Source organism: Sprattus sprattus, assembly GCF_963457725.1.
Source record: "Sprattus sprattus genome assembly, chromosome: 9".
NCBI lineage: Eukaryota > Metazoa > Chordata > Actinopteri > Clupeiformes > Clupeidae > Sprattus > Sprattus sprattus.
Genome location: NC_137928.1, coordinates 12,395,698 through 12,422,779, shown reverse-complemented (window position 1 = coordinate 12,422,779; position 27,082 = coordinate 12,395,698). Strand labels below are relative to the sequence as shown.

The 27,082-nt window shown below is 43.8% G+C and overlaps 1 protein-coding gene across 1 annotated transcript in view; it reads left to right on the top strand.

Moving 5' to 3' along the window:
• The window catches only part of LOC308369864 (neurobeachin-like), a gene marked incomplete at both ends in the record, with an annotated part of 289,067 nt that overhangs the window by 1,203 nt on the left and 260,782 nt on the right, over positions 1 to 27,082 (top strand).

The following is a 27,082-nucleotide window of genomic DNA, read 5'->3' as shown; positions in this document are numbered from 1 at the left end:
CTCTATTAGTGTCAAGGTGAATGGCAGCCTAGTTGGAAAGCTGTTCCAGGTGGTGCTGTTTACTACTGAATGCTTTGGTGACTTCAGACTTAAGGCAAAGAGGTGTAGACAGTTTGCTGACAGAACAGTGAATCTGCAGTCTATATATTTTGATTTCTGACAGTCGCTCTCTGGGCTTTTCAGAGATTGATTGATTGTCATTGCACTAAGTCGGTTTACTTGACTAACTAATTGCAATTTTCCCACGACGTTTTTCCTAGCATGCTTGCCACCTGACCTTTATGAAATCCTCGCAGCATATTGATTCAAGGGCTATTTAACTCCTGGGATAACGTGAGTCCTAGTCTAGGCTACCTCTTAAGTCATGAACTTACAAGATGCATGCCTTAAACAAGCCTATGGGTTTACTCTGTGGAAGAGACTAATTCAAAGCTCTTTTGTTAACTTCAGGTGCTAGAGGCGTCGCTAGGCCTGTTTGTTTTGAAGCAGTGTCTAGCCCTCCAAATATATGTGCTTTATTATCAAGCTATCAGTTATCATCATTGTTGTTAAACTATCAGCAATTGCACAATTGTGTTTGCAATGGCTAGTTAATTAGATGATCGGCACAAGGAACAATGAAAAGCTGTTGTCATTGGTGCAACACGCTCTGCAAGTAGTAGGCTACTCTTGCCGCTACAGTGTAGGCCTACTCTCTGCTCATAATTGATTTAATTGATTGCAACCTTTGGTGTCATTACAAACCTTCAATGTTAGCTTCTGGCCAGCTTCAGTTTCTCAATCATTGGCTATTAAAAAATTCAACAGACATTCAGAATGTATGTAGTAGATCCTTTCAATACAAATCTTAAATGAGATCTACTGTGCACCTACCTGGCCAACAATCAGTTTGTTTATCTGTATGTGGAATGCATTTTACTTTTTTATTTTTATCAACAGATACTCTGATGCCCCTTTTTTATATTTATCAAGGGGGGGCGGTGTACCAGTAAGGGCTTAGCCCCCCCCCCCTCCTAACCCTTAATTGTAGTGCCACCCCAGTGTATTGCCTATATGGACCTCCATTTGTCTGCTCCTGGATTTCCACCACCCCACCGTAGGTTTCTGCCCACCTGGTGGCATTAGGGCTAAAATATTTGTCATTTTATTGTTCAGTCAGTGAAAAGTGCTTGTGTCTCATAGTGGAAAGAACGGTGAGGTCGCTAGCAGCTCTTTACATGTTCCTCAGTAAGTGGCCTGACTCCCATATACTCCTTCCACCTCAGAGCGTCATCAGGGCCATTTCCATGGGAACAGTGTGGTGGGAATAGCAAGCGTCACAGACAACAGCCTCATCACTGAGAGAAAAGAGGGACAGGAGTATAAGATGAGAGTAGAGATTTGATATGCATCTTATGCATGTAAGTTTACCAGGGCTTACTCAAAATATTGTAACATGCAAGGGGTAGTGATCCTTCTGCATTATGTAGGGGTTACTCCCATCCTGCTATGTGATGGAATAGTGTTAGAATCTTGTGTTTATGCCTCCCTTTTGAGTCCAGTGTTAGCGTTTATGACTCATCATTTTGTCTGTGTGTTAGTCCTTGTGTTAGTTAGCATTATCCGTGCACGTCAGTCTCTTTGTTATATCAAAGCTAGACCTGCCTTCCGGTTCTCTCAGTGTGTACCATTGTTTTCTGCCTGTTTGCTTTTCAAAATAAAAGGCTTGCACCAAAACAACACAATGCTCACAACTGGTCTCCTTCAAAGAACCACCTGACACTACATTGGTCTCAGAAACGATGAGATGACGATGAAGATGACAACACTACAAAAAAAATGACAATGAAGATGACAACACTACGAAAAAATGTACAACTCATCAACCAGCTGCAATGAGGCGGAGCCTGTATGAGGCGGAGCCCATCCGTGTCTCTGCCCCAGGAATGGCAGGATGGAGCAGATGACGGAGCCAGTGCTCTTCATCGGGGAGAGCAAGGAAGCAGTAGGTCGCTGCCTCCGCCACCCCATCAGGACCCCGGGGATGACACTGCAGCCTCGCCGGGACTTGGGGGGCATCGCTACCACCTCACTGGGACCAGGCAGAACGAGACCCTGGACATCTGTGTCGCTGATCTTTGCCTGATGTCTACTTCACGCTGCCCGGAAAAAGTGAGCTCAGACAGCAGGGCTGACTTGGAGGCTACCACACTCCGCGTTGCCATAGTCACAGGAGAGTGGGCAAAGATGCAGGGTAGAAAGTCGCTTCAGGTGACAGTTGTCCATTAGCCAGGTGAGGGGCCACAGTGGATGTGTCCAATACAAGGCCACTTCTGAACACTAAAGCCATGACACTCCATGCCGCTGGCAGAGAAGAAATGCTGTTGCCGACCAGAGGGGCTACCACATAGACGCAGCCAATACAGGGATTCTCTGCATCGCCACCACAAGCCAAAGGGAAGCTGCTGTACTGCTGCCAGTCTAGGGGTCCTCCACGCTGCTGTCTCGATCTATTGAGTTGGAGATAATGGCATCCTCCAAAACTGCCTTCATCATTGGCCATGGTCCCTGGCGGTTCAAAGTGCTTCTGTTCGGGTTCTAGATTTGACCAGCCACCTTCGAGCACCTGATGGAGATGTCCTGGCTAATGGTCCCTGGAGCCACTGCGTGGTCTACTTAAATGACCTCATTCATGCTGTAGACTTTAAAGGCTCCCTGGATAACCTGAGTGACATCTTCCATACCATTGGCCGAGCTGGACTGTCTGCACCTAACGAAGACCTGATGCTCGCAATTGGTCTTCTTCAAAGAACCCACCAACACTACAATAGATTTTAAGGAATATCCGGAATAGCGGGATAAACTGTTATTCCAGTACTCTGCACTGGTTGTCTGACAATAACTACATGATCAGTTACCATTGGTCTCCAGCATGCTGTTAATATGTGTTTTTTTGCAAATATTGCAGGCTAGTCTGCTGTGTTCTGAGACTCTGAAGGCAATCCTCTCAGATTCAGCTGTAGCTTTAATGTATTCACAAGCCTGCTAGGTGGAAAAATCGATAGCCAGGTCTCTGGAGGACAATGGATCCTGGATGTAAAATTAAATGGATCTGACCAGATTTAATTTCTTTGTTTAGACTGGGCCCTCTAACTCACTTATCGCCCGGGTCCTTTCCAAGTAAAGCAAACAAATACGGGGCATTCTCTCTCTCTCTCTTTCTTTCTCTCTCTCTCTCTCTCTTTCTATCGCTCTCTCTCTGTTACAAACATTAATTTACTGTGGAGGTCCATTAGTGTTAGAACTCTTTTGTTTCACTATTGTGTGTAAGATGGCTTGGTTAAAGGCAGAGTCAGTGCTTCAGTTTTCATGAAAGGTTGTTGATATTTGAGCCTAACAGCCAATTAGATTTCGCCCCCCGCTTTCTCGCTTCTGAACTGTTGACTGGCTGGGATTGTTTATGGGCTGGGTCCTGGGTCCTGCCCACTATGTTTGCTACCCATTTACAGAGACAGGTCTGTGCATGAACGCTAGAGTTGAGTTTTTAGCGCCAACATGGAACAGACTGTGAGAAGAATGTGAGGATCCATTCACTGAATTTGACAAAAAGAGTTGGACTTTTCCTTTAAAGGCACTGATTCCCAAAATGTGGGGCGGACTCTCATGGGGAGGTGTGGAGTTACAGCAAAACAAACGGAACAATCCTAAACAGCCAATCACTGGTCAAAAGTATGGCACTGCTATTACAGCATAGCAGCCTGTAACTAACTTATCTGGTGATGAGTCTATAGCCTACTTTGTACTTTGTATGTTATGGTCAAGGCCTACTATTTTTTAGCCTAATTATTAACACAACAAACTGCTTAAAGGTGAGATGGAGAGCAGTTAAAAACTGTGGTGAGTTGATGGTAGTGGAGCAATCTGCAGGTTGTCCAACATGATCAACGACAGACTTCCCTTTTTTCTGTACCTGAAGGCGAATATTATCCCCTTTGTGGATTCCTTGTTGTATAAGTATGTTTCAGGTCAATTGAGTGGGGTTTTGCTCAGAGTATTGGAGAGGGACTTGGAGAGATTTTTTACTGTAGTTGACATGACCTAAGTCTGTCATTAGCTCTGTATAGAATTTTAGCTGGGCCTTAGTGGCTGGTCTGTGTGACCCTGATTAAGAATCTACTCTGCCCTGCTAAAGCCAATTGTTTGGAATAAGTCCACTTTATTTTTTCCATGTACAGTGGTCTTGTTCTTCAGCTAAGTCTGATACGCCTGACATTAATATTGTGCATGGATTTAGGGGCATTCATTTAGAGCAATCTCTAAATCACTTACTAAAGTACTCTTTAGAAAATGAAACTGATGGAGTACATTTCTCACTCTGATTTTAATCAGCTTTGATAAATGATGAAGTTCTTGTTGTCGTCGGTGTTACTGATTAGAACAGGGTAGAGTTATGGATCATCTGAGGCTTTTCGGGGTTTGACAAGCGTTATTCGGCCATCATTTATCATTTCTGTCCGAAAAAAGAAAGGAATTAGGCTAAAGGCATTACTCGTCTGAGCAGCTATGCTAAATGGGCTTTTGGCATGACTCGTCAGGTTCTTTTCCTAACTAGTTCTCACTTTAAAACGAAACCCTTTCTGCTGTTGTTTTTACTATCTTGACATTGGTATCGCTTTCCCATTGTGAACAGCTGAACAAATGATTTATCACCGCTCATTCCTTTTTAAAAGGAAGAAGGAGAAAGAGACGAGAGTTAATGATCTCTCCCTTTCTCTCTACCCTGTTTTTTTTCTGAAAGCTAAGAATCAGACTGAATTAAGCGATAGCAGAGCAAATCATGCTTCACAGATAGGAACAGATCTGGCCCTGATCTGGCGATGATTAGTGGCACAGAGAACCTCTCCCAGCAATCAGCGGCAAACACGGATGGATTTTTGCATTGCTGATTTCTTTTTTGATGTTAACTGAGAGAGAACTACTCAGGAGAACTCTGCTGGAAAAAGCTTGTTTTTTGCACAGCACGTTTAGTAGATACGTTGGCACTTAAAACAAAGGGGGCTCAAAGATGGTAGAGGGTTCGCTTTGATTTTGTACTATGGTGTGTAACAAAGAAAAGTCTTTGGGGAAGCATGAGATGGATGTTGGAAGGGGAAAAAAAGTGCATGATGCCATACAGATTTCTATGGATGTCTTTCTTTTGATGGATGTTTTCCAATAAATCTGGGATGGCAGGGGCTGGAACACCTTTCTTTGATCATGAGGGTATGTCGTGGAGGGAATATACTGGCTCTGTTAGTAGTTTGCTTATACTAGTTGAAGCAAAGCATTGAACGACTAGAAAACCAAGTAATATGTTTATGTACAATATTAATCAGTAACACTCAAGTCACTCAAATGCAAAAGTAAACAACAAAAGCAAACACATATGTATATGCCTTTAGAGGCCTAGACCTTACAGGCTATAAATATTCTCTTCTTTATTCAGTTTAAATTGCAAATATCATATTTTGCTCTGTATCATTTGAAAGAGTAAATTAAAAGGAAATGTATCCAACTTCATGCAGTATAATGCAGTTAATTAATGGTGTTAACTAGACTTACAGTATAACATTACATTTAGCTTGAATGTCATCTTTCTAACATTAGCTTGCTACCAGGCAAGAAACATCCAAGTTTAGCTAGCTAATGTTAGAAAGCTGAAATAACGAATCAGGCCTTCTGTCCGTCCTTCAACACTACTGCAAGTATGTAGCGGCGGCCCTGGTTTTTCAGAGCGATGGAAAATGTTCTGAGAAAAAGGTGAAGAGCACGTTAAGTTAGTGGAGTTAACTTTTGAACTGTCTGAGACACACTGTTTTTGTATGCCTCTATAGAAGCTAGCTCATCAGACCATGAGTTCCAAGAACCCAAATAAACCCAAATAAGCCCAAATAAGCCCAAATAAAAGGGCTCTTAGCTTAACTCTAAAAAATTCTTTAGTGACACGAAGTTGGGATGGTAGCAGTCAGTGGGTGACGAATAGGTGTCACACGCACAGCTGAACACACAGGCCCCTTTTGCAGAATTTAGCAGCATGACATATTCCCCAGGCCCAGCTACAAAGCAGTGTCAGAACCACCGTCCCTTATCAGAGCCAATTAAGAGAGGTTAGTCGTTAATCTCTCTCAGCTAACAAGTGGGAAATGAGAGTCGTAATTTAGATAAGGCGGCCGCATATCACCAGCAAGCTGTCCCTTTAAGGTGGATTTAATTATATTAAGAAAATAACGATTGCTATGTAAGGTCAGTCCATTTGTGGCTCCAGCTGTTTCGGTGTATAATGAAGTTTTGATTTGAAGTGATTATGTTTATAAGATCTCCCCGTTTCTATCTGTGCCTCGGGCTTCTGATGCATGTTGAAGCCATATTGCTTGTACCTCATTGTAATGAACATCATAAACTGAGGCCCATGGGAAGTCCCTCATAAACACAGTCATTCTCCTTTTCCATATGATACCCACACGGATATTGTTGTTCAGCTTTGACAGGATGAATAATATTTCCTCTCTCTCTCTCTCTGTACAGTGTCACGCTGCCCTCTACCTCAGTGTTGTTCTCGTGCATTTGTTAATCTCCAAAGCCAGCAGATAAGAGACACTGTGTCATGACCTTGCCACAGCAGAAAACAAGACCCTTATTTATCATGCACCCTGCAGTGAAACTTACATAAGGCCTCTCCTGTCCATCTACATCTGTAGTTTCATTCTCTAGTGTTTGTCCTCTTTTTGCTGTTGAGGTCTGGCATAGACCTCCTTCATCCCCCCCCCCCCCCCCCCCCCCCCTCCGGCCATTTTGGGGAAATGTCAACAGTTGCAGTCATGACACAACAACATTTGTTCTACCATTGCGTTTTCCCTGCGAATGGATTGATCAGCTTTCCACAGCATGTAGCTATACATCTTGTTTTTTTTTTGGTCTCCTGCCAGGGAAGTGAAAAGGAAAGGAGGGGTAGGTATTGATTTTGGTGCAGAGGCACGTTATCAGATAGACGGAGTACGGCCTTCACTGTAACAAGCTCATTTCCATGGGGTCAGATGTGCGTTGGGTGGGAAATGGTGTAATGAGTTTTTGGATTCGGCCTTGCCCTCCTGTAGAGCCACGTGTTGGAGCTAGGATTAGCGGCTTCTTTTGCCATGCGATAAAGAGCAAATACCTTTTTTCTCAATCCATAAAAAAAACAGACTTTGAATAGTAAAAAAAAAAAAAAACACAACCACCCTGCTGTGTTACAAGGTTGCAGACTCACGTCTGTTTAACAATGTCTGTTAATCTCAAAAGAACGTGGTCGCAGAATAACAAACATTTTAACACTGAAACTGAGAAAATAAGCACACAGTGTTATCTCTGTGATAGCTGCAGAGTTGGCTTGGTAACCCTTTCTGTTATAGTTTCCAAAGTTCTAGCTCATTTGTAGGTGATTGTAAGGAACAAACTACCAAGTCTCTCATCATCACTTCAAATAGTTCTCCAATGACCGTGCAATGTTTCATGCCTGTTACATGTCTCTCACTTATGGGTTTGATTAGATTGTCCATGTACCGGCCTTTTCACCCTCAATGATTACCCAGTGCTTTGAACTATGTACAGCACACTTTCCAAGAAACTGTCTGCTATTTCAGTGTAATGTAATTAGGCTGTCATGGCAGTTGTTATGTTTACCATTAGCATGTAGCTGCCAATCAAAGAGACGCTTAGCTGTTGTTCCCATGTGGAATCCCATAACTGAAACAACTGACTTAGCACAGGTGACCCTTCTCATTGACTGCTCTCACATTACCCTCTCCCCTTGTCCATTCCTTCAGCTTGTCTGTGATTTTGCACTTCAACCTTGTGTACACAGTGACCATGTCAGCCTCGGTTCATTAAACACACTGACATCCATCATCAGTGCATCTTATAATAACCATGTGTTTCTTGAGAAGGGGACCCTGTCACGCATGTATGCCCATGTAAAGGGTTATTTGCCTCACAACTCAGACACTGTCTGGCCCTTGTAATTAGTGAACCAGCACAAACTGTGACTCAAGCCATTTTTCCTTCCCCTATGGACCTGCCATCGTGGGGTTCCAGGAACCTATAGCTGTTTGGCTAAACATTCATGGAATTCAAGTGGAAGTACATCTCGCTAGTGTACAACTGGAAACCTTTGATGACATCATCTTCAGATTTGCCTTTTCTGTAGGCCTAGAAAACTTGTCTACTAGTATTTTAACTCATGCATTTCTTCAGTTTCAATGAGAGGCTTGCTTCTCTGTTGCAACCAATCTGTTTGATTTGATGACTGCTGCATTGCATGTGTGGGCATATGGTGATTGTGTGTGTGTGTGTGTGTGTGTGTGTGTGTGTGTGTGTGTGTGTGTGTGTTACAGGGTTCAGCCCACAGCATAGAACATAGATTATGCATAGATCTAAGCTTTGATCTTCAAGGTGTCACGTTGTATTTGCCATGACTACGGCCTACCTGATATGATATCTCTGTGCCGGTTCCCATTAGTTATCTTGTCCCACCCCCTTCCCTGTCCCACTCATTCGCTCTCCTTTTCTCTCCTTCTCTCTGTCTTTCTGTTTTGCTCGCCCATTCCTTCACATCAGTGCAGCCAACGCAAGGGCACACCGAGACTAATTCTCCGTGACTTGCCACTGGATCCAACGTCCTCAGAACTCCCTCCTCCTATCCATCCCATCCTCCCAGCACAAATTAAGCCTCTGGCTCCTCACATGTTAAGAAAATAGATAGAATAAAGACACATGGATGAATAACATCAAACAGTGTGTCGAGTCGTTTGGCTTTGGAGTCGTCTTTAATCTATCCTCTCTCTTATCTATCTCTGTGTACAGGCAACATCCCCTCACCCTCTCTCATTCTCTCTCTCTCTCATTCTCTCTCCTTCTCTCTCTCTCTCCCTCTCTTTCTCTCCCTCTCTTTCTCTCCCTCTCTCCTACCCAGTGGTTTTATCCCACCACGCCAGTAACTAGCGTGAAATGGATCCTCATGGTATGCTGGTTCTGTAGCCCAGTTGAGATAAGCTGTGGTGATGTAACCGCGTCGCTGTGAGTGTGCACTGAGGCAGGGAGTGCATTGGAGATGCTGCCTATGAAGTGACGGTGAAGCATGCCAGAGACCTGTGAGACAAAGAGTCGGAGATGTGCGGATGTGTGTGTGCCTGTGTTTTTATTTCGCTTCGTACGTTTTTGAGTTGCACGTGTCTGTACCGTCAGTGTATTTGTGAGTGTGTGTGTGTGTGCACACACGTGTGAGTTGTGTGTGTTGTACGTAAGTGTGTGTAGCAGCCATGTGTGTGTGCGTGCGTGCGTGCCCGGGCATGTCGGTATGTCTCTTTTCTCTCTGCCTCTTGCAGTGGTTCTCGTCACTGAAGACTGAGGAGGATTTGGGGGTGATGAAAAGCTGACATATTTGGAACAGGCAGGGATGTTCTCTTGCATCATCAGTGCTTTGTTTACAGTGTGCCGGCTCCAAATGGGGAGTTGAGGGAGGTGGCGGAGGGAGAGGAGCTGCCTTCTATCATCAGTGATGCACTGTCCCCGAAAGCAGTTGGTTCCAGAGCACATCTGCACACCCTTCTCTGATGCAGATCTGCCATGTCCTACGATATTAAGTTAACTTGTGTGCGTGTGTGTGTGCTTCTGTGTGTGTGCTTCTGTGTGTGTGCGTGTGTGCGTGTGTATGTGCTTGTGTGTGTGTGTGTGCGTGCGTGTGCGTGTGTGTGTGTGCGTTTGTGTGCGTGCGTGTGCGGTGCGTCTGTGTGTGTGTGAGAGTGTGTATGTGCTTGTGTGTGTGTGTGTGTGTGTGTGTGTGCGTGCGTGTGCGTGCGGTGCGTGTGTGTTGTGGGTGATGGGGAGGGTTTTGACATGCCATACAACACAGGAAATGCTGCTGCAATGTGTAACTTTGCGGGGAGGACTAGTGGAAGACTATTAAGTGGTGGCAATCTGTTATTTGTTGGCTTTGTATCAAAACTGCTGCACATGTCACGTCTGTCTCCGTCACAACTCTTATTGATTATTACTAGAGACACTACTGATATAGAGCCAGATTTGCATACGTTATAAGCATACGGCATCCTCAGTTCAAGTCCGGTATCACAGTAGTCACAAGCGTCTATATTCAACACATAGAGCAGGGGTCTCAAACTCAGGCCCCCGGGCCAATTCCGGCCCCCCAAATAGAAAAGTTACATTGATTTCAATGGGCCATCCCAACGTTTACCGTAAAAATCTGGCCCCCCAATGACCAGACTGGACGCTCATCGCCCCCCAGGTAATTTGAGTTCGAGACCACTGAAATAGAGCAACACTATACTAATGCATGGCCCCCAACATGGCCATTTTATCTAGAAACAACGGCAGGCTTGTGAGACAACATCTAAAAATACCGGAGAGCTGTGCCATAAACATAGGTCTTAAAAGCAGGACAGGACAGAACCGAAAGAAACACCACACAGTTGTGTTATGTGTCTTGTTACCCAGGTGACCTGATGCAAAAAAAATACAAGATTTTAGAGGGAGAAATTGAAAATTGTCTAAATAGCTATCATATACACAACTGCTGTGGGGGTGTTTGTAGAAATGAAATGATCCAAAGCAAACTGGGGAGAGTGAGAGAACGAAAGTGGGAATGATTAAAGCATGAACACTCTAATGACACACTGACACGATGCCAGAGAAACAGCATCTGATGGGTGGGGAAAATGCTCTAATTACCTGATGACTACTCCAGAGAAGCAAGGGAATATGGCTGTTTGACAAGGTTTTGAATCTTCTAAGAAAAAATGAAAAAACCTTGAACTTCCCCATATTGCAACTATACTAGGAGAAAAACATGGGGTAATCCTGTGCACTGGAGCCTAATAGGACCCACAGAAATCACTGAAATCCACAGTCATGGATGTAACTGAGCCAACGTAAGACTGTATGATCTCTAGGAGCCAAGGCTGGGGGTAGTTGAAAACATCTCAGGAGCAACTAAATGTGAGGATATGGGAGACATTTCCATTTAAAGTTGATTTATAGGCAGTGTAAGGCTATAAGACAATAAATGCGCAGTGGCCAGTGTTGTTTGTATAGGAGATGGTGAAATCTACGTGGCCAGGGAAAAAAAACAAGTTGGCAGCCAATCTAGTATTAATCAAGTATTAACTTCAGACTTCATTGAAAATAGGAGGAAATAGGAGGAAGCTGCATATTGTACCTTTAATGCAGATAGACGCGCTCAATACAATAGTTGTCAGTTTTCTTATCTAGGTTGACTGCAATCAAATGGAGACCTTGAGTGTTTGTGTGTGTGTGTGTGTGTGTGTGTGTGTGTGTGTGTGTGTGTGTGTGTACTTTTCTCTATTGACTCTGAATACGAAGCCAAAGCTGCCGCTGTCTGCATCCTTTAATCATTCTCCTCAGCATCCCGATAAAAACAAGGACAGACTCTTCAGAGATCTGAGATCAATTTGCTCAAAGGGAACACGTGGGTCACACACACACACACACACACACACAGACACACACACACACAGACACACACACAGACACACACAGACACACACACACACACACACACAAACACACACACACACACACACACACACACACACACACACAGACACACACACACACACACACAAACACACACACACACACACACACACACACACACACACACACACACACACACACACACAGACACACACACACGGGTCTAGATGTAATGCATGCAAATAGTGTGAAGTTCAGAGTTCTGATATTTATGCATCTTGCAGCTGAACTTCAGAAAATGTTTTATGACAGCAATAGCAATAGAATTAAGTTTGAACTGGATGGCAGCTGTCACAGAGCCCACTTAATCCTAATCTAGACCAAAGGATTGTTTAGACATAAAATCTTTTAATAAATTTAAGAGATTTAGTGAAAATGAGAGAATGTTTGCTTATTCAGTATATACGTATATACAAAAATAGCTGTAATAAGCAACCCTCCTTTCTTTAGATTTCATTAGTTTTGCCATCCGTAACATAAGCACCCCGCATAAAAATACACAATGCCAGTCAAGTCAACAGACAATAAACGATTGTGTCAACACAAACATTTAATACATAAAAAAATATGTTTGCCACAAAAATAGACTCTAAATGTTGGGGGAAATGTGAGTGGTCCCTTTAAGACTCCCTAGACTACTTTGATGGTGTATGTCAGCCTTGGCACAAGTGAGAGTATACAATGAAATAAAGGTTTGATGACAGCTGTCATGTTGTGTGTTGTCGCAGAGAGGGGACGTGTGATCTTTGAAAACTTTGTAGAACAGTGGATGCAATATAACAAAGCTGTGATGTGATTTTGACAGGAGTTGCTAATAACTTGTTTTGTTATTTTTCTGAATGTGGCTGACTGTCAGTGTTTCAGTGTTTGACATTGGAGGGGAAATGAAATGGAATAAAGCTGTTTTATGACACTGGTCAATATTTCCAGTGGACATTTGACCTTTAAATTGCACTAGTGCAGCTTTCTTGCTGCTCGAGTGAGCCTGCTTCTTTCCATGACATTCATTCCACTCTGACTATTTTCCTCATTCTGTAATCTGTTCAGCAATTATCAGCTGTGTCAGTGCCACTTGAGTTTGTGTGTGTGTGTGTGTGTGTGTGTGTGTGTGTGTGTGTATGTGTTCTTAGTAATTGGTTTTGTGTGTAGAGTTATTTTTTCATCTTCAACATTTTTTCATGTCTCTTGTTTGTGTTCTGACAAAACTCTCAAACATTTCAAAATCGCAGCCAATGAGTCATTTTCAGTCCGTAAAAACTTTTACATTGTCCATGCCCTCATCCAGAAAACTCTTCTCAGGGGTCAAACTGTCTGCCGATGCTTTGCATTGTCTCTGATGTGTGATAGTTATTTGAATGGCTTTAACTGTCTGAGGGCAACATTGTCTGTCTTTGGCCTCTCAATAGTTTCAGTAACTTCTCAGAGCAAAGCAAAGTGGTAAACACAGAGCTCTACTTCACACTGGTCACCTTGCACACTGCTTATGTCATTATAGAGATATTTTCCATGAACTAAAAGGACATGAGATTTTCAAATCAGTTGCAAGGATGGTTAGTTTGTAGCCAACCTAACAAACTAAATCTAACTAGATTGGAGATTTACAAATTCTACCACCACTATTGAATGAAGAGACCACATTTTTCTCCCAGTTCATAATTTCCATTCTCCATTCAAATTCGTAATGTTGACAGTGAAACTGATTATCTGACAGATGCTGCAGCTGAATACGTACAAAAAAAAACCCACCACAGAATGCAATTATGTCCCTTTGTTAATAGAACAGTTACATCCGGTGTATTCAGATCACTTCAGTTTTTTCCATTTTGTTATGTTGCAGCCTTATGCTAAAATCGTTATATTATAGTTCAACTATAACAAGTTAGAATTATCACACGTATTCAGAACCTTTGCTATAACACATAGGTGTTCAGCTCAGGTGTCTCCCATTTCTCTTGATCATCTCCGACATGTTTTCTACACTTTGATTGGAATTTACCTATGGTAAATTCAATTGATTAGACATGATTTGGAAAGAAACACGCCGGCTCGGTCACGGTGGCTCAGGTGTTTGCACTGCCGCGTCATGGCAAGAACATCATGGGTTCAATTCCCGCATGGGGCGTTGTTGGCTCTGGGGGGCAGGTCCTCCCCCAGCGTCCCCAGACCTTCAGTGCTCAGGTGGGCTATCTCCCAGGCCTTTCTGTGTGGAGTTTCCTCCACTTAGATCCCCAACAGAAAAAATATGCAACAAAACACTCTTCGTCGGTCCCTGAGTCCCCTGCGTCTACGTGTGTGTGTTGCCTCCATGTATTCACGTGTGTCGCTTGTGCGATTGAAGTCTGACAATTATACAATTATCATAAATAAGCTGACAATGCAAAAACCAAGCAATGAGGTCAAAGGAACTGCCTGCAGAGCTCAGAGACAGGATTAGGTTAAGGCACAGATCTGAGGAAAGCTACACACAAATAGTTCCCAAAAGCACAGTGCCCTTCAAATATTTGAAGTGGAAGAAGTATGAAACAACCAGGGCTCTTTCTAGAAATGGCCACCAAACTGAGCACTTGAAAGAGAAGGGACATCGGTAAGAGTTGTGACCAAGAACTCAATGATCCCTCTGGCTGACCTCCAGACATTCTGTGTCAACAAACCATCATTGCAAAACTCCACCAATCTGGGTCTAATGGCATGAGTGAAAAACACAGGAAAACTTGCTTGAAGTTTGCAAAACAATACTTGAAGGACTCTCAGATTTTTTTAAATAAGATTCTCTGGTCTGATGAAACAAAGATTGAACTGTTTGGCCTCAGCCGTGGCCTACTGGTTAGGGTTTCAGGCCGGAAACCGTAGGGTGGCCGGTCCGATCCCCGACCAGTAGGAAAAATGTGGGCGGGGGAAGTGGTAGACTACTGCTCTCCCATGCCCACATCCACGGCTGAAGTGCCCTTGAGCAAGGCACCTAACCCCGATCACTGCTCCCCGGGCGCCGCCAATGGCAGCCCACTGCTCCGGCTTAGTGTTACTTCACTTCACTGTGTGTGTGTGTGTCGCTTCCCTGGATGGGTTAAATGCAGAGGTTAATTTCAGAGTGTGTGTGTCTACACCACCTCTGCCATAGAGAGGACTTTCACTTTCACTTCAATTGTAAGCGTCATGTCTGGAGGAAACAAGGCCCCGCTCATCACATGCCTAATATCATCCCAGCAGTGAAGCATGGTGAGGTTTTCAGTGGCAGGGACTGGTTGACTGGTCAAGGATGAGGGAAAGCTTGATAGAGAAAAGTTTAGATGTCCTGAATAATAACCTGTTCCAGGTCCAGGACCTCAGACTGGGATGATGGTTCACTTTCCAACAGGACAATGACCCTAAGCACACAACCAAGACAATGTTGGAGGACAACTCTGTGAATGTCCTTGAGGGGCCCCGCCAGAGCTGTGACTTTAAACCTGATAATGGCTGTCCACCAATGGTCTCCATCCAACCTGGCAGAGCTTGAGAGGATCTGCAGAGAAGCCAAATCCATGCGTGCAAAGCTTGTCATTTCATACTCGAGGCTGTAATCGCTGCCAAACAGAGCTTCAACTGAAGAGTCTGAATACTAATGCCATTGTGATATTTCAATTTTTCCTTTTTAAAATTTGCACATATTTCTAAGGGCTCGATTTTGCTTTGTCATCATGGGGTATTGTGTGTAGACATGAATTTTAGCTAATTTAGCATAAGGCTACAACATAACAAAAAGTGAAGGGGGCTGAATACTTTCTGAATGCACTGTGCCATATGTTATATGTTTATTTAGTATTATATGTATAGGTTGTTATATGTTTAGCACTGCGTATTGTATACGTATCTTGTATATGTTGTAGGGTTAATAGGTTATTATATGTTTATTATGTGTAAATTATGTTCATAGTACTTGTACAGAGTGTACGTCATGGTGTGTTATGTTTATATTATGTGATGTTATCAGTGGTGTAGTGGTCCCTGGAGAAGTGGGCATAGCTCATACAGCACAGGATAAACGCCCTGTTTTGAGAAGTGGGTATACGAATGCTTACTGAAAAATAAGTGGGTATACTCCGTACTCCGTTATGTTATGGTAGGGATTTTTGGGCGGCGCCTTGCAGAAGAATTTCAGTGCACAGTCTGACCCTGTGTCATTTTGTGCATCTGACAAATAAAAGACGTGTAACTTGTAACTTGTATATGAGTCAAGGCGTTAACGAACACCACTGATACCTACAGAATGACAAAATGTGCCATAGCATCTCCCATAAAAAGGTGGGGATAGGTCAGAGCATACTTGGGAACTGGTACATGGAGTTGGCCAATTTTGCAATCTGACCAAAAATAGCTTTAAACTCTAAACCATTTTTTGCAGTCTGGGGCCACTTTCTGTATCCACATCTCTCTCTCTCTCTCTCTCTCTCTCTCTCTCTCCTCCCTCTCTTTCTCTCTCGCTCTCTCTTTCTCCCTCTTTCTCCCTCTCTCCCTCTCTCTCCCTCTTTCTCTCTCTCTCCCTCCCTCTCTCTCTCTCTCTCTTTCTCTCTCTCTCTCTGCCTCTAAAGAGAGGCTGATGGGGCATTATTTGGTGGTAAGCATCAGTGCTCGTCTGTGCTGGCAGCCCTGCAGCCTGCAGGAGTAAGGGGGGGGGGGTTGAGGCAGATCAAGAGGACGCATCTGGAGGCTAGGAGTGCACCGGCTGCTTGCTGCAGTGAGCCACTCTGCAGCCCAGGGACATATACATACACACACACACACACACACACACACACACACACACACACACACAAACCCACAAAGTGGTCGCGTGCACACACACAAAAACTCACAAACGTGGTTGTGGGCACACACACACACACACACACACACACACACACTTACATACTCACTTACAACTGCTAGTTCTGTTCCAGACACTGAGAGCTGGTGGTGACTCACCAATACCCCCTGCTTTCATTCCCCTTAATTCCCCCTCTAGAGTATGCAAGTGACAGTTATCATTTTGAATGCTACAGATTCAAATGTTTTGGTTTGTTAAAAAAAACTCCCTATGAGAGACTGGGGTTTTGGAAAAATCGACAAAATGATGTCCGTGGTAGTTAAATAGCTGCTCATTAGATTTTGTTCAATAGAATGCTTATTTATGTCATCTATGTATAGACTTAAGTCACATTATATCTCTAAAATATGTCTGTTGCTATCCTTCTGCTAGCAAAAACAACGGACTACAAAGCATGTCACTTAGCTAATGTCTCACCAATTTCACAAGGTGATCTAAAGCTAACCATTTGAGTTCACAAATGTTCTCACAAGAACCACACAGTCAACTAAAGTAAACCAGTTTGACTGGGTTTTCTGCTGGCCATTTAATTTTTCCATAGGAATTTTTTCTTTGGAATCAGGAAGTACACTTAAAACTTCAGGTCGACTGGCCCACTCTATTACCGCCAGGCCTCATCATATTTTTCACCTGCAGACAGGAACCATCCAGCCCAGGTGGCAAACTCGTTGTCAGGCAAAAATATCTAAAGGTTTCTCACAGAAAAGTACAACAGACTCTCCCCTCAATTCCACAATACATACAGATTTTCCTACTCTAAGGAACCTATTCTGCAGTAACCCAAAACATTTCTATTGTGACATTTCTGATCATGATGCTGCTTTAAACCTGTGTAATTTGGCTGTATTGGTTCCCGTTGTGTGCCATCAAAGAACAGACTAGACTCCCCCACACTGCCTGTATCCCCAGAGTGTTTTAAACCGTCACACTGACCCTGCCAGCTCCATTTCCACCATATGTGAAGGCTTGAGTGAGCAGTTGGTTGTGGATAGAGATAGCGTTGCCCTCAGGGACTCCGAAACAAGCATCGCTGAAAACAGGAGCTCAGGAATGGGGCTTGCGTGAGTCAGGCTTATAAAGGAAAGCACACACAGTCCCATCACTGCCTTGGGGAACAGAGACATTATGACCTTTTGCCCTAGTAGGAGATTTCATCTGATGCAATGTTGAGCTTCCGATGAATACCTGTTCTTTATCACGAGAAATTGCAGTTGTTTAATTAGCAGTCTTTTATTCTAAACATTTACATTCATACTTTGGAGTTTATACATATTCTATGTATTATGTCGTATATAACGACATGTATTTATATTTGCCATTGAGATCATGTAGTGCCTAATCATAATCCTGTGTGAGGGCATACATCTTACCAGCGCCTGCATCTCCCAAGGGCTTGGTAATTCAAAAGCCATTCTTCACCTCCATAGCCCCATGTATAACTCATGGCATCGTTCCATGCCGGGTGCTACTACAGGTGACGACGCTGGCTTTGTGGGCTCCAGATCCGTGTGTTTGTTTACTCTCTGTGACAGGTGTCAACCAGGGGTGAGCTGAGGTGTTGATGCTCAGATTTCTGCTTGGATGAATGACAAGACAGTGTCACCATAATCACAACATACAGCTCAGTATGTGGGGTATGTGTAATCTGAATCACATAACATGACGCACATTCCTGATTTTAAAATTCCATCCATCAATCCAAAACGTAGTAAGTGTCAGGACCCGTGGGGGAAGAGGACCCTAAAGCACAACACAGGAGGCGGGAATAAAGCAAAAGCATGAGCTTTACTTACTTCAGAAACGAAATGAATAGAAACGAAAAACAGGCAGGAAGACCAGAGCGCAGACCAACACAGAATACAGAACAGGAGTAGGGAACAAAAACACAAAAACAAACAAGCAATAAAGCACAAAGGTCAACAGAGAGAGAGAGAAAAAAGGGAGAAGCTTCAACAAAGCTGTGGTCAGGACAAACTGGGTACATGAACTAAACAAGCCCGTGAAACAAGTCAATCTGACAAGGGCACACAGACAGGGTAAAAATAGGAGGGGTAATACAAATCAGGATGGGGAACAGGTGAGGATCAAAATTGGCGGGAAATTAACAATGTCAGGAGTTGACCAAACAAGGTCAGTAGGGGAGCAACCAACACATGGAAACAAAAACAAAGGCACATGTCAAAACATAAACACAGAGCACATGGAACAAAATGGCCAGCAAACTAGCCAACAAAGAAAAGACCCGGCTAGAACCCTGAGGTTGGATAATTAGATGAAATATGTATTGGGTAAAGGGCAGGACTCAATGGACTGGTCACATATGAAACATTTAAAAATAACCACGTGGACTTTCGATCAAAAAATATAATTTTCATGAAGGTCATTCATTTGAACTGTGCAAATGTGAATTGACAGAGAGATCTCCACAAAAGCGGAGGTTGAATTTCGACAATTAGAGCTCTGGATGGTAATGTCAGTGTCAGTAATCCAATCTGGAATGTCGACTGACTAGTGTGTAATCTTCTCTGACGTTCAGCCATGTGCCTGAGCCATTTTGGGTGGCATCCTCCTCCCTGGCAGCTGCTGAAGGGAATGGATATAAACAATTCCGTGCCACAACGAGGCCAGACCTGGGCCAGACCTGGGCCAGACCTGGGCAAAACACAACCCAGAGTCAACCACCATGTGGGCCTCTCCAACCTTTACCTATCTCCTCCTTTCACTTTCTCTGAGTCTCCTCCTGTGTTTCCCTCTCTCTCTCTCTCTCTCTCTCTCTCTCCCTCTCTCTCCTAAGTATCTGTCATGCTCTTTTTGTCACATCCCCTCATCTCCTTGACACCCCTCGCTAGCGTGTCCACTGTAATCATCTCTCTCTTTTGTCTCTGGTGTTGGACAGACTGCAAATGGCTAATGCCCTCGGAGGATGTTTTAGCCCCCACCCCCCCCCCCCCCCCCCCTCCTTCAGCGGTCTCCTCGGTTGTAATCGTTCTCTCCACACAGCTGCTCATCCACCACACTCTCCCATTAATCAGCGCTTCCTCTTGGGTTGCCTTAACCACCGTTGTCATTCGGGAGGTGGAGAGTGTTTGGGCTCGAAATCCCCCTTGATTGGCCGTGCACTGCCATCACGTTTAAGTGATGCTAATTGCTTGAATCCATTTTCACAGTCATCCTTACTTTCACAGGCTGAGAGAGAGTAATCAATCAGATTGGGTCTCTCTCCAAAATAAGAAGTAACCACTTTTCTTTTCCTGTGAAGCTACCACATTTTTTGCAGGGATAGTCTTTGGGTTGGGTGGCTTTATCAGAGAGGGAGCACTAATATGATGTCCTTGTCATTTGCAAACGTCCATACATTTTAATGTCTCCTGTGACCAATCTTGGCAAGTGCACTGCTAGCTCAGGTGAAGAAAGGGACAATCTTTGTTGAAGGCTTTACTGCAGCATGAAACTTAGATGCAATAGAGTTTTGTCTGTTGTTGCCATAGTACGATAGTTATTAGCTTTGGCATTGCAATTTTTTTCAAAATGGGCAGTACAAACAGGCCTTGTAATGAAACCTTTGTGGAATGGTGTGCAAAAAGGAGCTTTAGTTATGCATAACCCAACTGCCTTGCTTTTTAAACTAGGCACAACCTCCCCTTTGCCTTTTGAAAAATGTAAGTGGAATTTAGAAGAAAAAAAAGCCTCTGGTCTTCTGGGAGTCATGTTTTTTAAGGTAAAATTTGCATTTGACTTTAGAGGGTAGTGCTTTAAAGTCTGTTTCACACACACACACACACACACACACATTTCTTCCTGCTGGCCTGTTTTTTTTTTGTTAGCTCGTGCCACTGTTGCGGTGAATGAAGGAGGTTATTGTTCTCTCCCTCCCAGGATAGGCTGACCGCACGGCAAACAGCAACCGCTCTGGATGCGAGCCAGGTATCCGATATCCTGTTTGTGTGTGGGTGTGATTCATTCAAAGCCACTGTCACACTCCTGGGCTGCAGCTTAATAAAGAAAGCCACCCCTCCCTGTTTAGTCCCCTCCACAAGCCAATGGGCTAATCTCTTTACATTGTCAGAGGAGTTACATAACACAGCCTGCATTAATGCAGAGGAATCATTTTGTAGCAATACAGAATGAGCTTGCGTGCTTCACAGGCATTCCTTATCTCTCCACCATGTGCCTACTTGCTAGCTGTGATGTTATGGTACTATAACGTTATGACTCCGATGAGATTATTGGGTACAATAGTAGCTGCTTCTGTGGCTCCTGATGATACCTGTGATATTTTAGCCACACTACTCTAGCTGGTACCCAGTCCATCGCTGTTCAACAAATGTAGACAAAGTTCAGCATGCTGTTTTCTCTCTTTCCCTTCAACCCTCTCTCTCTCTCTCTCTCTCTCTCACACACACACCCATGCACGCACTTACACATCTTTACCCTTGTGAAAGGTCAATGCAATTCATCTCTCAAATGTTTACATTTATTGCTCCAACAAAGGGAGGATATTTCAGTCTCCCCCCTCCAGCTGTAGGGGCTGACGCATGAGTGGCCGTCCGCGTCACGTGGCCCGGGCTTAATGCAGCTGAAGTAACCAAAATAATGTGGAGGGCCACTGCAAAGTACGGAGGGTCGATTTCAGTGTGTGCCCTGGGAGCGCCACTATGAATGGAGATGCCATTGCCGTTCATGGGTCATTATGCTCCCACAAAACCAGAGACCCTCACGATTGGACGCCCGACTAATTCCATCATTAACGCATCAGATGTCTGCCCAACCGAGCGTCTTGCATGGTCAAGTCAGCCATATGAGCTACTTTTGAGCAGTGTACAGTGTACACTGACCTTTCGACAAGTAAACTGGTAGTTACCCTTAATTCTGATTTGTTGAAGCCTATCTTCACAGTTCTCAGGATTCCCAAGAAATCTCACCATATACCATAATGTCATGGTCATGAGTATTCCTATACTATCCTCCAGATTGGGTACTGCTCTGTATAATGGGCCCCATAGCCACTCAGAAAATGACTGTACATTTTGACCTAGTGATTAAGAGATTCAGTGGTATGCATAATTCAATTTAGTTAAATTTGGCTATATTGTGTGTACAGCAGAAATATGCAAGGATATGTTTATTTTTTCTCTGCTTCTCTTTAATCATGCAAGACTGTTTCCCTGCCTTTTTGACGCACCGATTCATGCTGTGTGTTTATAAAAGATGAATGTGCATCTGTGTGCATTCTGTTTACAGGAGTATAATTAAAGAACTGTCAAATTGCAGTCAGGCGGTGGATGATGCAGACGCTGCAGAGGTTTTTTTTTCATTAGCTATTGTTTTCGGATTTCATCTGGACTGCAGTTAAATTTACTTTCCCAGAGGCGGCAAAGGGTGTAGAGTGCTTAGATGATAAGACATCTTACACAAGATGCTTTTTCATGTTCATTTCAGTACAGTACAATGGCTCGCCTGAACAGCTCTGGTGTGGAGGGTTTGCTGCTGGTTGAATTGCTCTGTTTTGTGGAGTTTTGTAGGTCAAGCTGTCTGGAATGCAGAAAAGCTATGTGTCTCCGTTGCCATAAACTATTCACATCATACAAACTCTATTCTTAACTCTTTGGTTGTTCCCGCTCCAAATTTGTTTCTCTGGTGAGGTTTGATGGCTAGTACCTTTGCAAATCTCTTTGGACACTGTCAAGGGGGATTACTCTTCAAGGGTGTCTCTGCTTGGAAAAGGAACATCTGTTTGGAGAGATGCAGCCGGTACGAGAACAGATTGCTTGTTTGGCGGGCGGGTGATGCCAGCGTGAGGAGGGGGTGCTGGGGGATTGTGCCAGGCCTCAGATGTCCTCAGGAACATGGACGACGGATGGCTTAACAAGACTTTTCCTGGTCCTAATGAGCAAGTGGTGACGTAACGCCGGGAGAGGGGGTCGTTTGATCCAAGATTGGCTGACCTCAGAGACGTCCCTCGCAAGATGAGACATGAGCGCTAAACATTGAGCTCCAAATCAATCTGAAAGAAGGGAAAGCAAGAATGTAGAGGAAATGGATTTTTAACCGACAAGTCTTTAACAACCTGTTTAGCTGAGGAAATGTCCTTTTGTTCTGTCATTCTATCATTGTTGTTTTTTTTGTTGTTTTTGTTGAGACACAGCTGAGTCACAGACAAATCGTGTGTTTTTTAGAATCTACAGCTCCTGCTGAAAAGTAGACCTCCGATAAGAACAAAAAGATACAAACCTTCCTCCAAACATACACAAAAATCTCACAGTAATTCAATCTTTGCTAATGGCCATATTTTCATACTTCTGACTGGGTGTTGCTGGTCATCCTGCTCAGTTGTCCTGTCATGAAGCAGCTATAAAAGGACGTCTCCCGAAGAATCATGTGTTTCCAGCTCTCCCATCATCATCACCTCATGGCTTTCCTGTCCTGGAAAGGCCTCGCATCCCTCAAAGGGAACGTCTTGGTGCTCTGAGCCTCTCTCTCCTCGCGCGTATCTCTGACATCAGCAGCCAGGAAATGACAGGGTGGGCAGGAGGTGCAGGATGAATTGATCGAGAGACGCTCACAGAGAGGAGAGCCGTTCTCACAAATGGGAAAGAAGCAGTGAGAGCTGCTTTGGCTCCCCCTGAAAGCACTCAGTGTGAATTATGGGATTTGTAATTTTGGGGGGTTATTTCACATTTTCTATTTCATTGGCTGCCAGCAGAGGTGATTTGGACAGGGCTGTGGAGCCTGGCAGATTTGATGCAGTGCTCTGGTTTGTCATCAACCTCGGTGTAATAGTGCTCATGTCTGAGATATTCAGTTCTCTCACAAAACCCACAAATAGTACCTTCCACACGTTTAAAACCAACACGATCTAGAGGTAACTTTGGGATGTCAAAGTTCATTAACCTTTTTTTAACGCTCATTTGCTAGATATAAGCCTGAGTAAGGTTGAGGTTATAAGTTCAGTTCCGCCTGAAGACTTGTGGGACCTTAATGAATAAAATGAATATAAACCAAGAAAGCAATTATGATGAAATACAGTGCAATTTTAATATGCACTCTTGGCAAACCCAGGCAAATGGCAAGGGCAGGGGCAAGGAGCAGGAAGCAGGCATCGGGATAGAGACCAACCCGCTGGTGATGCAGGGGAAAGTTTGAAGCTTCATCATGCTGAAAGCGGCACGACTCTTAAAACAGCACGTCACATGGGTTATCTTAACGACAGAAGTGACCATGCTACAGGTCAGTGAGTAATGAATGAAACATGCGGGCTACAAGTCTTCCAGGCAGTGATGCCTAAGCTGTCCCCAGATAGGAGAACAGTGAAAATCATATTCATGAGTGAATAAATCTGTTCCTTGTCACTTTCTTTGGCTAAAACAAATACCCTAAATGTAACATATGAGCATATCTTATTACGGCACAGTCTAACTGATACTTTGGCTGTGGTCCAATAGTCTTAAAATGCTGTCTTACTACCTTTCCTTTCTTAAAAGGGAGAAGGAAGGACTGTTTCAATTCACTTAATTTTTTTCTTCTTGGTTATAAGATACCTTAAAATACGTCACATACTGGTCATTTTTCCACTTCCACTTTCTAACATCAGTACGTTAGCCTACGTAAGGTAGCTACGTAAGCTACGTAAGTAACCTGCGTTCTTTCAGCATACCAACATCACATGGTATGGTTCATGCTAAAATAAAAGCATTCATAAATAACGTTTTTTGTTGATATCTCACCCTTAAAAATTAACTTGCGCAAGACAGCTGTCTTGACGAGACCCCAAGATAGTAAGACAGCTATTTTACTTTTAAGACTATTGGACCACAGCCTTTGTCAGGGATGCTTTGCTTTCCTGTGCTGCTACCAGAGACATTTCATGAGCCTAGGCATGCCATCTGTCACTTGTCATCTGTCACACTATGCATTTATAGAGGAAAATCGACCGCCACATGCAAGGTAACCAGAAGGACACCTGTTCTTTGTTTTACGAGGCACATGCATCACAATGGAGACAGCTGCATGGAATCCCAATCCCATTCTAGGAAGCTAAGGCATATTCCATCCAGTCACCCTCATTGTTTCAAAGGGCCATTCAGGCCATTTAGGCTAGTGTTTAGACAAACCTGACGTCTGGCTTCCTGCACAAGCCGAACTCCACCGCTAATGCATGTCTATTTTCAGAGCAGTTGGAAAGGGACTGTGGAACCTTTTTGGCTTTTAAGTGAAAGTAAAAGAGACAGACGAGGCTCCTTTGTGTGCGTGGTGACTAATGCACTTGGGAACAAGGGGTTCTGAGGTCTCTGCGTTTTGTCTTTCGGCATGGTAGGGCCATAGCTGTTTGGCAGGATGTTTATCTGTGAATGGTATGGCAGTGGAGTCTTTTGCTAGCATGCGCTGCATATGGCTCTATACATTGTACAGGATAGAATCACCAAGGGTGCTTTCCTGGTCAAACTATCCAAACTAGGTACATAACGTAGTCATAGCACTTCAGCCTTGACACTCTTGTGAAAATATTTGGTATTTGAAAGAAAGAAAAGGGCTGTGAAACACCAAATGGTAGGTTCAGGTTAAGGAAAGGTACAGCATTAAAACTGAGTGCCATTTTTTTAGCTAGAGTCACCCTCCCTTGGGCGATTGAATGGATTCATTAAATTGCAAAGCGATGAAATGCATTCATTCTGCAGAAACCTTTTGGTAGGCTCCCCGTTTTCAAAGGTGAAACGTTTTGTATTTGGCTGATAACTTTGAGGGAATGCTCTGCATTTTTTAAAAGCCAAGCTTCAGAAGCTCCATGCTGGTACCATTCAGTGAATGTTTGAACTCTTTTGTAATGGAAGTTTTCTTCTTTAGTAATAACAACACAAATACCAAGACATGTTGAACATCTGAAAGGTCACCATTGGCTTGTAATTTTACCTGTGTGTCGATGAGATACTAGAAGAGATGAGGTACTTCAGTGTCTGTATGTTTTGTATCAGCTCTTATGTTGTGTGTGTGTGTGTGTGTGTGTGTTTGTGTGTGTGTTTGTGTTTCTGTCTGTGTGTGTGTGTGTCTGTGTGTGTGTGTGGTGTGTGTGTGCCCTTGTCCTTGTCTCCCTGACATGATGGCTCTCATCCCAGTATGACTAGTTATCACAGACTGCAGCAGTTGCGTTGTGGCAGATGTGCTCTCAAATCCTTCCTTTCTCAGATGCTAAATTCTCCCTTGCTACCCCTCTCGTACTCCCCCACCCCCCCGCCTCCCCTCACTCTTTCTTTCACTGTCCATGGCTTTGTTCGGCATTGAATCCTCTGTTCTCTGAAGGGCTGATCATGCTGAGAGAGACAGAGAGAAAGAGAGAGAGAGAGACAGAGAGAGGGGTGAGAAAAGCAGCTCTGGCCACTGTATGAAAGAGTGACTAATCTGTGCACACCATGAGGGTCACCTCCATCCTCTCTCCCCACCATCACTCCAGCATCCTCACCCTCTCTGCTGGCCGTGTGTGTGTGTGTGTGTGTGTGTGTGTGTGTGTATGAAGACGCTCTGGATGGACACCAGGGGCTCTTCAAAAAGCCCTTGGACTGCAGATGACCCTCTGAGAGAGTAGTATGGTTGGGTTAATCCTTACAAGATAGAAGTTTGCTTCTATAAAGCTCATTACATTTATCAAATGCCAAAGAGAAGATCGTTTTTTATAGCTTTGCTTGGCTTTTTGTTCAGCTGTTTAGTGCAGCTCCATAAAGTCTCACAGAGGATCGAATTTTCAAGTTTACTGATGTTTAATCTTAACAAGTAATGTAATTATATTTGCAGTGCATCTGATTAATGTTCAGGAGATTAGCACATTTAAAGTACATTACTTTTCAGTGGGAGTACAAAGGTTCATAAATACTCTAGCTGGCAGGGAGAAGGGGTCAAATCTTTCGTTTCAGCCTGACCAAGGAAGGCTTTATATGCATGCTTATAGTTGGGTTTTAATCAATGAAGATACACTGTTTGGTCTTAAACTCACCATGGAATGCGGTCAAAAACAAAGAACACATCAGCATTCATTTGGGTTGCCAGGTCTCGTAACGTAAACCTCTGAAGAATGCAGCCAAGAAGAAAATGTGGGGTCTCATAAGGAGCTTGGGTTGACAGACTATTGATGAACTGCTTTTACAAAATGTTTACAAGGCTGCCTGGAGAGCAAGTAGAGACCAGATGGACAGGAATGCTTACCTGAGGCATGGCCCAGGTATACATTGGTTGAGTCACATCTCAGTGCAAGAGAGGACACTGGACGTTTGTGTCTGTGGTGCCAACAGATCCTCACTTCACCACAAGTTGCCATGGTGAAGGTCTGAGAAACTGCCTGGAGCAGTAACCTTGGTCAGATGATTATCTTGCCATCATGGCTGACTCCGTGACTTTCCAGTGAGTAGTGTGTTCGACTTCAGGTTGCAGAGGGTCTCAGACAGGGGAAGTGTTCATCCAAAAGTTCACTCTCTGTCATGCCATGTCTGTGTATACCACTTCCATGGCACTACTATAACTGATACATTGTGCAGATTATATATCACGGTGTACTACATTAAGAGGTGAAGTTCGACTACTGTAATTTATGCACAGGTTTTATGTGCAGTTTTAAATCTCCTTTGAGGACAGCGATGAAGCTTTTTTTTCAGTGACAACACTACCTTCACTGCAGTATTCATACGCACA